General features: G+C 40.5%; 1 protein-coding gene across 4 annotated transcripts in view; it reads left to right on the forward strand.

The window, feature by feature from the left end:
* The first annotated feature begins 3,230 nt into the window (after positions 1-3,230).
* Positions 3,231-13,605, forward strand: part of ZBTB8A (zinc finger and BTB domain containing 8A) — a 43,695-nt gene continuing 33,320 nt past the window's right edge. For 2 of the 4 annotated variants that reach the window (XM_016150471.2, XM_036222259.1), the window contains exon 1: positions 3,611-3,735. The gene's annotated coding sequence lies outside the window, so the exon portion shown is untranslated. Of the gene's footprint in view, positions 3,550-3,610; positions 3,736-13,605 lie in introns of those variants that run through there. The other 2 variants (XM_016150469.2, XM_016150473.2) reach the window with 2 other exon arrangements.

The raw sequence follows: 13,605 nt of genomic DNA on the forward strand, positions 1-13,605 counted from the left end.
ACTCATATGGCTGTTGGCAGAAAGCCTCAGTTCATCTCCACATGGCTGTCTGAGTATCTTTAGGCAGCTGGGTTTTCCTAGAACAACTGATTCAAGACATAGAAAGAACGAGCAGGAAACTGCTGTGTCTTTTATCAACAAGACTCTGAAATCACACACTATTATTTCTGCTTTATTCTATTCTCTAGAAGCTAGTCACTAAGTCCAATTCACATTCATTAGGATCAAATGCTTGAAGGAAGCAGGGTCAAAGAATATGTAGGCATTTAAAAAACCCCACAACTATCCATGGCCTTCCCTTTGTCCTCCAGTTTCAGCCGGGAGAGTGATCACTTTTCCTATCCAGGGGCTGTTCCTCTATTTGAGATTTTGATTTCTTCTTCCCTGAATTTATAGAAATTCAGCTGCTATTAATTATTCTTCCTATATTTTCAATATCTCCTTCTCACCTTTATGCTTTTCCTCAGCATTTAAACATTTTTAAGTCTTTTATACATATCCCTTTGTAGCTAAGAACCTCTCTCTTTGCCAATAGCAGTTTGAAAACACAACCCAAAATTCTCTGACATTCTTCCCATTAAGAGACGGCAGCTATGTTCCCTTCTACTTGAATCTTGATAGGCATGTGATTATCTTAAACAATGGAATACGGCAAGTGAGGCAATGCAACTTCTGTAGATGGGTATAAAAAATCATGCAGCTCCTTCCTAATTCTCTTGGAATACCCTCTCTTGGTATGTTTTCCCTTGGGGACACTCCCTCTCACAACCCAAAAACCATGCTGCAAGAAGGCCATGCCACATGGAGAAGCCATGTGTAAGTGTTCCAGGTGCCAGTCACAGCTTTTAAGTGATCCTAGCCTTGGTGTCAGACCTGTGAGTGAAGAAACCTCCAGATGATTTTAGTTACCAGCAGTCAAGTCCCCTCTAGTCACTGAGTCTTTCCAGCTGAGACTCTAGACTCTGTGGAACAGAGATAAGCCATCCCTGCTATGACTTGTCAAATTCTTGACCCATGGAATCCATAAGCATAATAAAAGTTGTTTTACGCCACTAAGTTTGGGTTGATTTGTTGCACAGCAATAGTAACTGAAACATCCCCTTTACAACCAAATCTCTGAAAAGAGTTGTCTATTTTCATGAAATCTCTATTTCTTCATCCCCCAATTATTCCTCTAACCTCAATTTTGCTCCCTTCTTTCAAGCTTAATAATGTTCTCTGAAGTCAATGATCTCCAAGTTGCCGAATCTCATGACATTTTCTTAGACTGTTAAGAGAAGTATTCAACACTATCGTCTGAATCTTCCTTCTTGAATTATTTTCTCTCTTCTCGTTGTTATAATATCGCACTATCCCAGGTCTCTTACTTCGTCTCTAGTTACTTCTCAGTCTCACTTGCAATTTCACCTTCCTCTACCCAGCCACTAGACGATGAAGTTGCTTAAGCTTGGTTATAAGCCTTCTTCTCCTCTCACTTTATGTTCTCTCTCTCCCCCCATATCCATGGCTTTAATTCCCATCTATACTGACATTGATGACAACCTTTTGTCTCAATTTTATTAAGTTCTAGGCCTTATGTCCAGATGCCTTTTTAACATTTTGTACTCGTCAGGGTTCTTTGCTGCACAGAGACAGGCCCTGGCCAATTTAAGCAGAAATGAATGTATTAAAAGTTCACAGAATCAAAGGAGGAGCAGAGCACAGGGGTCAGAGCCTACGCTGAACAGGCAGAAACAATAGCCAAATCATACACCACAGAAGTGGCATGATCAGGACACCAACACTGCTCTCAGTAAACAGGGACATGGCAACTGGTACCACCGATAGCACCAGCACTGGACAGTACATGCTGCCACTAGCAGCACTGCCACTATGGCACCTGGAGATAATATCTTGCTTGCTGCAACTGTCACCACTGCCAGAAAAGATTGAGGTTCCTGCTTTTTGGTGTCATAGCTTCCTCTTCAAAGACTCTGGTGGGTGCATCTGATTATCGTAGTGAAGGCCATGACCATGGTTCTAACTGCAGGAGATTCTAGGAAAGCAAGTCACTGGCATTTCCAGATTCTAGAGCAGTAAACAGACTCTACTTCCCAGCGATTGATCATAATGCTAGGAATTCTCTAAATGTATAAGTGAGTTTCAGAAGCTGGGACAGGAAGGCAAGGGGAAAAACTTGCATTACTTCCTCCTTGTAAGGAAGAGTTTATCACTGATCTGATGTGCTTTCTCGAGGAACAAATTTGTAGAACTCTTCCATGTTTTAATTAACAAAGGCTAAAACAAAATAATTTCCTAAAACAACGCCCAGGTCTTTTTGGGAGAATTCTCAATGGGGATACTAGCAGAGTAGCTTGAGGACATCCAACATTCCTAATACCTAGTGATTTTCAAACATGTTTCCATTTACCTGTTCAGAATGTTAGGAAATGCAAACAGCAAAACACCCCTAAAGTAATACAGAAGTGACATTAAGAGACAATTGTGAATATTTTGTATCCTTGCAGTATGATCTTCAAAAAGCATAACTAACTGCTGATGAAATCAAAGGAATAAACTTTGTCCAGTATGACCAAGTATGACACAGGAGAGGAATCTATCAAAAAACTAAATGTAAATTTTGAGTTTCCCCCCCAGTTTTACTACCTCACAGCACTTCTTGGTACCTGATCCCACCATAAGGAACTGAAAACTAAGTTAGTTTATAGCATTAATGTTTATGTAGTAACAGTAAATATCCATTGATTTAAGATTTTAGCAAATATGTAATGTTTGTACTCCAAATATTAGGGACATAAATATGTCAGAAAAAAAGCTTGCTGTATAATCAATTTTTGTATTCGAAAACACAAACACTGACTCTTTTTTTGCTAGTTCTCTATTTTCTCTGAACTTAACTAAGAATTATTTTCTCTTCTTAGTTTCTCTTGTTTTCCTCTTCGAATAAAATGCTTGTGACCTGTAGAGGTTTAGAAAAGGTTATCCCCGACTAAAACTAGTGCTTCAATAAAGGAACAAATTCTGTGGAAATCTTTTAACATTTGATGTTGCTAAACTTAAGTACAATAATGTCACATGTACTTATACAGTAATTGTGGGCACGCCTAAGTCCCTCCCTCTTTCCTAAACCAAATTCCCTAGATCCTAGAAATCCAGCCCTTCTGCCCTCCGGAGGCGCCTTTCCCAACGTAAAGTACAATTTTAAATTTCGGCTCCTGACTAAATAATGATTCCGTAGCCAACTGCTAGGGAATCGGGGCACCCCAGTACCTCTGGAGGGTGCAGCGGGGTGTAGGCAAGGGCAGGGGGAGTGGGCGAAGCTGCTGGTTGGTGCCTGAAATCTGTGCATTGCCCCTTTAATTGTGTCCCCAGCCCTCGGGCGTTTCTGTCCAACGCCCACGTCAGCAAATACCTTTTGTTTCTCTCACGTTGGGGCTACTTGTTTTAGGGCGCAAAGGAACGGCTTCGAGAGGGGGCATTTCCCCTGCGGAGGACCAGGAATCTTCCCCAAGCCCGTGCGCACGACCCGCCGGTGCGCCGCGGCCCGCGGTAAGAGGCTGCGGGCGGCGCGGGCGGAGGGCGGGCGGGGCGTCGGGGCTGCCGGGACCGGCCCGCGAGCCTCGCCACGGGCGGAGGCGCGGGCGGCGGTGCCGCCGGATCTGACCCCCGGGCAACGGCGATGGAGGGATGCAGCCCGGGGTGCGGTGCCTCAGACGTCCCCGGGCCGGGCGAGCGGTGAGAGGCGCAGAGGCGAGCGGGCGCCATTTGCAGCCCGGGGCGCAGCGGCGGCGGCGCGCCGGCTCTGAGGGGCTGGAGACCGTCACAAAGGCGGCGCGGGCAGCCGGCGGCGGAGGACGCGGCCTCGGGGCGGCGGCCCGCGGCGAGAGGCGGGCGGCGCCGGGGCGCACTGGCTCCCGGACTCCGCGCCCGCCCGGCCTTGCCGCCCCGCCCGGCCAGCCCATCCCGCGCGCCCGGGAGGGGCTGCGGGACAATGGCCGCGCCGTCGCCGTCCTCGCCCGCCTCGCCGCCCCCGCGGAGCGCCGCGCCCGCTTCGCCTCCCGGCCCTTCCCGGCCGCGGCGCGGGGAAAGGCGGGAAGGCGCGCAGAGCCTCCTGTCGGCGGCGGGAAGGCGGCGCGGGGACGGTGCCGGGCGTGTCTGGAGCCGTCGGGCGCCGCGGACTCCCGAAGGGTCGGCGACCAGCCGGGCTGTGGCTGCGCGGCGAGTGACGGGCGGCCCGCCCAATGGGGCGGTGGCGGGCCCGGGCTTCTTCCCCGCGGCCCTGGGCGCTTGCCTCCTTGGGAAGGTGGCAGGCATCCTGGGCTGTAGTCCGAGTTTCTTAGTACATCCTCCATCCTCTGGTTTTCTATCATCATGAGACAGATCAGGCTTAGATCCGAAGGCACCTAACAAATATTGAGCTATGATTATTGTTTTATGAAGAACCACACAAACGCACCTTCTACCGATGCAGACTGCCACTTTTGTAAGAGGATTGCCTCCTTCCCTTTAAAATGCGATTATTTCTTGTTGACTTTGCCAGTGGCCAGACTCCATACTTTTCAAAAAGTGGAGTTTTTAATAATGCAATATAATTGACATATAACATGGTATTAGTTTTAGCCCAGGACGTGTTTGGAAGAGGTAGATTCCTGCCTAATGACCTTTAGCTGCGCACGCCAGGGTTACTTCTAGTTTCAATAAACGTTTATATTTGCAGGACTTTAGTAAATTGAGTGCTTTCACCTATATGAATTATGTCACTTAATTTCACATAGTCAGTCCCGTGGTTATTCCACTTTTGAGACGAGGAAACATGTTAAGCGCGGAGTTTCACCTCTAACCATGAGGTGAACGATTGCAGCCTCCCAGTACCATCGCCTCCTGTTCTTGCTCTCCACTTCCTCCAGAGTCTTCTGGAAAGAGAGTCAGTCGGTGACACCACTCATCTTAAAAACCTTAACAGATGGTTATGGAAAAAAATTTCAAAATCCTCAGAAGAACTGAGTTCCAGATTTCCTCTCCAGGCTCATCCTTCCTGAGCCTCGGGTATGGGTGGGTTTGTGGGACCCCAGAAACAAGAGCCCTTCAGTGATAACCAGGGATCTCGTCTTTTTTCCTGGGAACCTTCCTGGCCACACAAGTGATGTGGGAAGTGAGAATCTAACCCTGCGACCCATGGCCAAATGGGCACTGTGTGTTAGGTTATGTCAGTAGAAGGCATCATGAGTACCTGAGCTTCTTCCAGGTCATGCAAATTTTGGATGCCAAGAAAGAGGGCACCCCATCATCAGTTCTTAGCTCGTGACCTTGAAATCACCAGCCCTTCTGTTGATAATCATTTTGGCCCAGAAAAAATGTACAATTGATTCATTCTAATCATTTAAATCATATTTTCTAGGTACAGAATTTCACTGAAAGGGTTAACCCTTTCAGTGACATATTTATATGTGTGTAATAAAGAATTTGGTGTAAGTTTTTTGATTCCCCTTGAGGGAAGCTTTTGTCTTGTCACCTCTTTGCTCAAAAGTGGTCAGTGGCTCCCCATTCTACTCAGATTAAAAATCAAAGGCCCCCAATTAGTTTACGAGGCCCAACAAGGATCTGGTCCTATCATGTCCTCCCTGCCTCACCATTTGCCCTTCCTTTTTCTGACTCCATCTCTCATTGCTCTCTCCAGTCCTCCCTGTCTGCTCCACCTCAGTCTTTGCATGTGCTGTTTCAGTGCCTGGAACACTTTTCTCCCAGATACCCACGTGATTCTCTCACTTCTTTTGGACTTCACTTAAATGCCATTTTCTCAATGAGACTTTCCAAATTATGGTTTTGATTCTCTTGAGACTATTTTTATACTTCTAAATCTTTCCAGGGTTAAAAGACATTTTATCTACCAAAGAATACAATTACCACGTCAGTTAGCTGAAGTTCCTTATGACCCATAGATTTTTGCTAAGGAGACAAATGAGATTTGTTTTAGTGACTCTGGTGAGACACACTGAATTCTAGATTAATGGTTGTATATATCTTAAAAGAGATGATCTTCTAGTGTATAACCTTAATTCAAGTTATCTGAATCTTCAGTCTACTCATAGAAATACATGTTTCCCTTTATTCCAGAGACCTTTGAACTTTATACTTTTTAAAATATGTGATTGTCTTTTCTATCTATCTTTTTAAAGACCTTTGAACTTTATGGGAATCTTGATTTCTCTAATATTCTCAGGACTATTATAGATATTTAATTGTCATAGATATTTAAAAGCTTTCCAATTGAATTTTAGATGTCCCACATGAATTAGTATAACTTGTTGTTTCAACTTCTGTCAATCTACTGAAGGAAGAAAATTTAAAACATATTACCTATTTCTATAATTTAATCACATATTTTGAAAATAAACCTTTCTTGATGAGTCAAGAGTACTATTATGAATGCAAATTGTGTTAATGCCCGATAGTTATAAATGTTATCAAGTTGTAACTGATTCCAGTTTATAGGACATTACTATTTTCTTGGAACGCTTCCTGTTCTGCTCCTTTGTCGTGGCTGCCTGTCTTACTTAGTTCAGTTCCTCACCATTTCCAGCTTTGACAATGGCATTTAGCTTTTAAATTGGTCTTCCTAGCCCTGCCTCTCCCACATATTTCTCTTCCTCAATGTTGTCTAAGATTTTCTTCTGGATATACAAATAGATCATCATCATAATACCTAATTTTTATTGAGCCCTACCTAGCTACATGCCAGGCCTTGTGCTAGGCGTTTTGCTACACTATGGTCCAAAGAAGAATGCAAGATGGGAATGTCAGTTTAAGATCAGTCAGCCTTAATTCCGTTTGATTCACTTGTTTCCTTGTGCAGTATTGGACATTTTTTTTCCAATTTCTCTGTGCCTCAGTTTCTTTATATGATATAGACCACTGCGGTACTTACCTCATAAGGCTGTTGTGAGGACTGAAATAAGATAATGAATATAGAGCATTTAGCACAGCGCCCAATAAGCCTTCAAAATGTGGACTAAAAAGAGGTTATTTGGAAAGTAATCTCACAGAGTGATCTGATCATAAATTCCTAACTGGGCAGGTCATGGGGTAGTCACGCCCCAGGCATATAATTTAGTAAAAGGCTATTTTTACCTTAAGCAAGCCCTGCCCATTGTTTCTGTGCATCTAGGTTAATGCCTCTTTGAAATGCATTTTTCCAGACTCCTCCTACAGAATGACCACCCGCGAGAGAGCAAATAATCTTAACTATCCTGTTATCCCATCCCTGCCTTGCTTTCTGTTGCCTTCTTGTAATCTTCCTTATGTCCCCCCTCTCAATTCCAAACACATAAAAGAAGCTGCAAACTGTCATTTCTTGGAAGCATTTATGTCTCAGTCTGTTGAGATCTTGCTTCCAGGTGTAACCTCTGTTAAACTCATAAATTTTTATAAACATTCTTTACTGCTTTGGATGTTCTAACGTCAACAAAAATATTAGCTATTTTTATTGAGATATAACGCAGACATAAAATGCACTCTTTTAAAAATATACAACTCAGTGTTTTTACTGTATTCACAACGTTGTGCAACCATCACCACCCTCCATTTTCACCACTGCATTAAGAACCCTGTACCCATTTAATCACCCGTCATTCCTGCATCTCCCTAGCCCATGACAACTACTAATCTGCTCTGTCTTATCATTTGCTCATTCTGGACATTTCATATAATGAAATCATAAAATATATGGTCTTTTGTGTTTAACATTTTTCATTTAGTTTCAGCTTTCAGAGTTCATCCATTGTAGCATGTATCAGTACTTTATTTCCTTTTTTATGGCTGAATAATGTTCTATTATATGGATACACTGCATTTCACTTGTCCATTCACCAGTTGATGGACATTTGTGTTGTACTATTTTTTTGGTTTTTATGAATAATACCTCTATGCATTTATGTGCAAGTTTTTATATAGATGTATATATTTTCATTTATCTTGGGTGTATATCTTGGGATGGACTCACACGATCATATAATTTTTTAACAGCTTTATTGAAATATAATTTGCATACTATATAATTGATCTATTTAAAGTGTACAATTCAGTGGTTTTTAGTGTATTCATAAATACGTACAGCTGTCACCACGATCAATTTTAGAATATTTTCATTACCTCAGAAGGAAACCCTGTACCCTTTAGCCATCTGCCGGCATCCCATCACACTTCTCTTCCTTAGTCTTTGGCAATCACTTATCTACTCTGTCTCTCTGTGGTCTTTTGTGATTAGCTTCTTTCATTTAGCTTAGTGTTTTCAAGGTTCATCTACTTTGTAACTTGTACCAGTACTTCATTCCTTTTTAAAGCTGAGTAACATTCCTTTGTATGGCTATACCACATTTTGTTTATCCATTTTCCAATTTATGGACATTTGGGTTGTTTCTACCTTTTAGCTATTATGAAAAATGCTGCTATAAACATTTGTATTTAAGTTTCTGTGGGGACATATGTTTTCATTTCACTTAGATTATATACCTAGGAGTGGAATTGGGGGGTCAGATGGTGACTCTATGTTTTATCACTTGAGGAACTGCCAGACTGTTTCCCAATACAGCTGCACCATTTTACATTCACACCAGCAGTGTATGAAGATTCTCCACATCTTGGCCAATGCTTACTGTTTTTGTGCGTACGTGTGTGTGGGGTGGGGGTGGGGGGGGGGTATTCTAGCCATCCTTGTGGGTATGAGGTGGTATCTCATTGTGAGTTTGATTTGCATTTCCCTAATGATTAATGATATTGAACATCTTCTCATGTGCTTATTGATATTTATCTTAATTTATTTCTTACAGCTGTTAATCTTATTTATTTGAGCTATTATCTTATTTAATCCTCTTAACAGACTTCCTCAGGGCCTCTTAATAGTCAATATCCTCATTTTACAAAGGGAAACTGATGCTTAGAGTTAAGTAACTTGACTAAGTCACACAAATAGTCATTGCTAGACCTATAGTCATGTCACTCAAATCCTTCAGAAGTGCCCAAACTTACAAAGTAGAGGGGCTTCAGGATCTGGTGCCTATATATCTTTTTCTTTTCATCTTCCACTATTCCTCAACAGGCATTAAGTCTCTAGCCATAACAAACTTTTTAGCATCTCCAAAGAGGTCATGCTATTTAATACCTCTCTGTGCCTTTGCCCTTGGTGCTTTGTGACTAGGATGCCCTTTGTCCTCTTTTTCATGTATGAACTACTCATCCTTCAAGGCCCAATCAACTGTTATTGCTTTTTGGAAACTTTTCTAAGTACTCCCAGGCACAGTCATCTGCTTCCTTGGTTTTACAGTTCCCTTCTACTAGGAGTATTATCTTCATTGTATTGTAACTTTATTTATAAGCATCTTTCTCTCTTCCTGCCTCTCTTTCTCCGACTCACTCCTGGTAGACATTGCTGTGTGCCAGAACATTGACCTCTGACATGTCATCTATCATCTTTGTATTCCCAGGACCAGGGATAGTCTGGCACAGAGTAGGTACTCAATATACGTATTGAATTAATACAATCTGCCTTTAAGTTTGAATATCTGCCCTTCTCATAAAAATAGAAAAAAGATTTTTGCCTTAAATAGAATAAGAAAACAAGTATAGCTGTATGAAATTTAGAACAATATCAAAGCAATTAATTATTGAATCAAAGGATAAAGTCGCTTTATTTCAGTTGTTTTTCTGACCCTTCAGAAAATCTCCACTGCTTTGAGTCCTCGGCTCTCAAAGCAGCATCTGAAGCATCCAGGTTTTAACAAACACTTTTGTGTCGGCTTCCGTTCCTTTTATCTCACTGGCACTGGTGGATAAGGGGCAACATTAGGTTCTTACAATGTCAGAATATTTGGGGGAAGCTTTATTTCAAAATCTACAACGTATTTTTCATCATTAGAAGACACTTCAGCAAACCAAACCAGGCTATAATTTTATTTAAGACATTCTAATGTGTACATTAGAATATATACGTATATACATATGCATATATCTCACATCTGAAGATTACATCTTTATCCATTCATCTGTTAATAGACACTTCATTTTGTTATTTATATTATATATGTGTATATATATACATACACACATATTTTTGTTTGTTTTTTATTTGCAGTCCTGATAGTTCTTTGTTTTCTCTAACATACTTGCTGTGGGTTGCTAATTTGTAATAGGTATTATTGCGAACACACACACATACATGTGAATAATATTTAGCCATGAGAAAGAAAGAAGTCCTGTCATTTGAGACAACCTGAATGGACTTTGAGGGCATTGTGCCAAGTGAAATAAATCAGTCAGAGAAAGACAAATACTGTATGTTATTACTTATATGTGGAAACTTAAAAAAGTCAAACTCATAGGAACAAAGTAGAAAAGTGGTTTCCAGGGGCTAGGGGACTGGACGAAATAGGGAGAGGTTGGTAAAAGGGTACACACAATTTCAGCTGTAAGATGAATAAGGTATGAGGATCAAATGTATATAACATGTTGACTATAGTTAGTAACACTATTGTCCAATTGAAATTTGCTAAGATAGTAGAACTTAAATGTTCTCACCAAAAAAAAAAAAAGATAAATATGTAAGGTGATAGACATGTTAATTAGTGAGAGAAATCCTTTCACAATGCATTTTTATTGTATACCAAATCACCAGGATATACATTTTAAATATCTTACAATATTTGTCCATTATTTCTAATGAAGATGAAAAAAATCTGAATAACAGACACTGTAGTTCATAGAGCATAATTAATGAGGTAACATATGGAATGAGAAAATGGCAAAAATTGTTTCAAAAAAATAACTTTCCCTAGGGTTAGGGCTTCGATATCCTCAGGTATACTGTACTTTTGAAATGATTACTGGGTACGCAAATATGATGGACCAATCAGGTTTTTTCTGTGTCCACCTTTGTGTAAGTTAGCATTCTGTAGGCCACAAGAAAATGAGTGGTAATAAAATTCTAAAAGGTTAACATTTTCTACTCAGTTAAAACAATATTTTCAGGTTGTTTGCATAATTAATGATAATAGAGATGAGGATGAGGGGGATGAGAAGTATAGCTATCATCTATCAAAGGCTTGTTATAGGGCAGGCACTGTTGTAAGTACTTAGATTATCTTTTCATTTACTCTGTCCCATAACGCTAGAAGGTATAAATATTATTACTATTTCCATTTTACAGATGAAGAAACAGGCACAGGGAGGTTAACTTTCCATGTTATCCTATTAGTGACTGGCAGAGTCAGAATTTTTACGTTGGCAGTGTAATTCCAGATCCTGTACCCTTAGCACACTGCCCTGTACCCCTAAAACTACTGTTCACAGACTGCCTACTCATCTGCTTAAATTTTGAGGCCATTGATGTACTAGTATGTCATCTGGGCCCAGTTTCAGGAAAGAGAAAGCACTCTAGTGTTTTAATTTGTTTACTAAAGGGAATCAAGTGCTTACAAAAATCACTGGAGGGTTGGGAAGAGGAGTCTCCAGGCTGGGCCTTCAGAAATTATTCCCAGAAGCAGGCTGCCAGACAAGTCCTCCAGGGGAGGGAACCACTGGTACTGCTGATTCCAGATGGCAGTGCTAGCTGCAATTCAAGGGTCAAGAAATTGCTACCTCGAAACTGCCCCTCAACACCCATCAACTAGTGACAACTAGTGTCTCCACCAGACTTGTTTCTTGGCAGCCATGAAGCTCTGGACACTGGAGAACTGCTGCAGAAACAGTGTTTCCACAGATGTGCTTGCCAGCATTAACAGCCAAAACAACAGAAACATGGTTCCCACCTCATTTCTGCCTTCCAGATCTCACAGAACATCTGATGGATGGACCCCATTTCACATGAGGAAAGTTAACTGTAAAGGAGTCTGGGAAATGTATTTTTTTTATTTTTCCAGAAGGAAGTTAGAAAGGAGGCTGAGATTTAATGCAAAAATCTATTCTAATGTCTGCTAGGGAAGAACTTGGAGGTTATATCCCTCAAAATGACATTTCATTAGTGTGTAAAAACTGTTAAGGGCACAGACTAGGTTCAAAAATCAGTTCTCTTAAAAAGCCACAGAATTAACTTTTGCTCATCACTGTATAGACCTATTACATCGGGCTAGTTAGTGTGCTCTTAAATAGCATTGTTGAAATAGTGAAGCTAAAGCTGTCAAATACCCTTTGCTGAGTGCCCTCCTAGCTCACTGGGGCTAGGAGATAGATGAGCTTTTAGTGTAGCAAGGCGTTGTTCTCAAAAATTATTAATTTTGTTCTCCCAATTACAAAATCCTAGTTTATCCCTCCATTTGATCCTGCTGTTTTAAGGATGGGGGTTTCTTAAAATCCTTTTCATAGCCAATTCTATTCTTTACTGTACTTTCAATGTAGCACTTAAAAAGCTTTGATAACCCACTGTCAGATGTTTGCTGCTTCCCACCTCCATCGCCTTTGCGCTCAGCTTCCTTTTGTCCCTTTATTTAGATTTCTTCTTATTTCTCTCATTCTTCTCAGCTAGAGCCCTTGAGACTTTTTAAAATAACCTTTGCCAGTCATAAGAAGGAATCGCATTATACTTTATGGAATACTCAGATCACCTTGGCTTATTTCTCTGTTGGTTGGTGCTCAAAACTTTTTTAATAAACTTCTAGGTCAGCAGTGTTTTGCATGGTTTAAGTTGCCAAAATTCAGATCTCATGAGTGGGTAGCTGATACATTTATTTTCTTCTTTGTACTTGCTTATATTTTCTAAAATTTCTGTAAGTATCATAAGACTTTTATAATCAGAAAAATGCATATCGTTTTAAAAAGTGATTCCATTAATCTAGTCAGACTTCTAGGGAACTCTTAGCTCAATTTATTAGCTTATGAAAAACATCAAATTCATTTTTATACTCCCTGTGGACATAAAGCCTTAACACTATGTAAACAAAATTTCAGTCAATGAAAACACCGGTGGAACAAATTTTGTCATCGGTGGGTAATTAAAAAGGTTTTGAATATAGTAGAAACTGAAGTTTTTTTCTAGCAAGAGTTGTTGTAGCTGTTCTTATAAGTTGTGGTATATTCTGGTACAATCTGGCAGATCAGATAAGAGTTAGACAAGATATGGGCCACTGCAGCAGGGCTTTCTTATCATATGTAGTAAGATTTTTTTCCCCCCTACATCTCTCTTAACCATAAGGTTTTAAAGAAATGTTGAATTTCTCAAGTTGAATTTTTTACAGCTATTTTGTTTGGTTTTCTTATAAATCATGTGGATGCCACTTGCAGGAAAAGGGTAATGGGACATATGTTGCAGTCTTGGTATCTCATCTGCTGGTCTGCCTTTGACTAGCCGTTGTCTTAAGAAGTTTATTTTATCATCAAAATTAAAAAGTATGTTTGCTTGCCATTTGCCGTATTTTAATATTGGCAACTCTTCTTGCAAATTTTAATATTAAGATTCATGTAATAAATACATAAATGTCTACTGTGCCAGATTATCTTTTTTTACATGCTAAAAAAAGACACCTGATAAATGCCCCCATATAATTTAAGTAAATATTTATTATGTACCTTGGCAGATATTTGTCTCTTACTACAAAAGTAGTAATACAAATAACTATTATA

This window comes from Rousettus aegyptiacus, unplaced genomic scaffold (genome assembly GCF_014176215.1).
Source record: "Rousettus aegyptiacus isolate mRouAeg1 unplaced genomic scaffold, mRouAeg1.p scaffold_m13_p_1, whole genome shotgun sequence".
Lineage (NCBI taxonomy): Eukaryota > Metazoa > Chordata > Mammalia > Chiroptera > Pteropodidae > Rousettus > Rousettus aegyptiacus.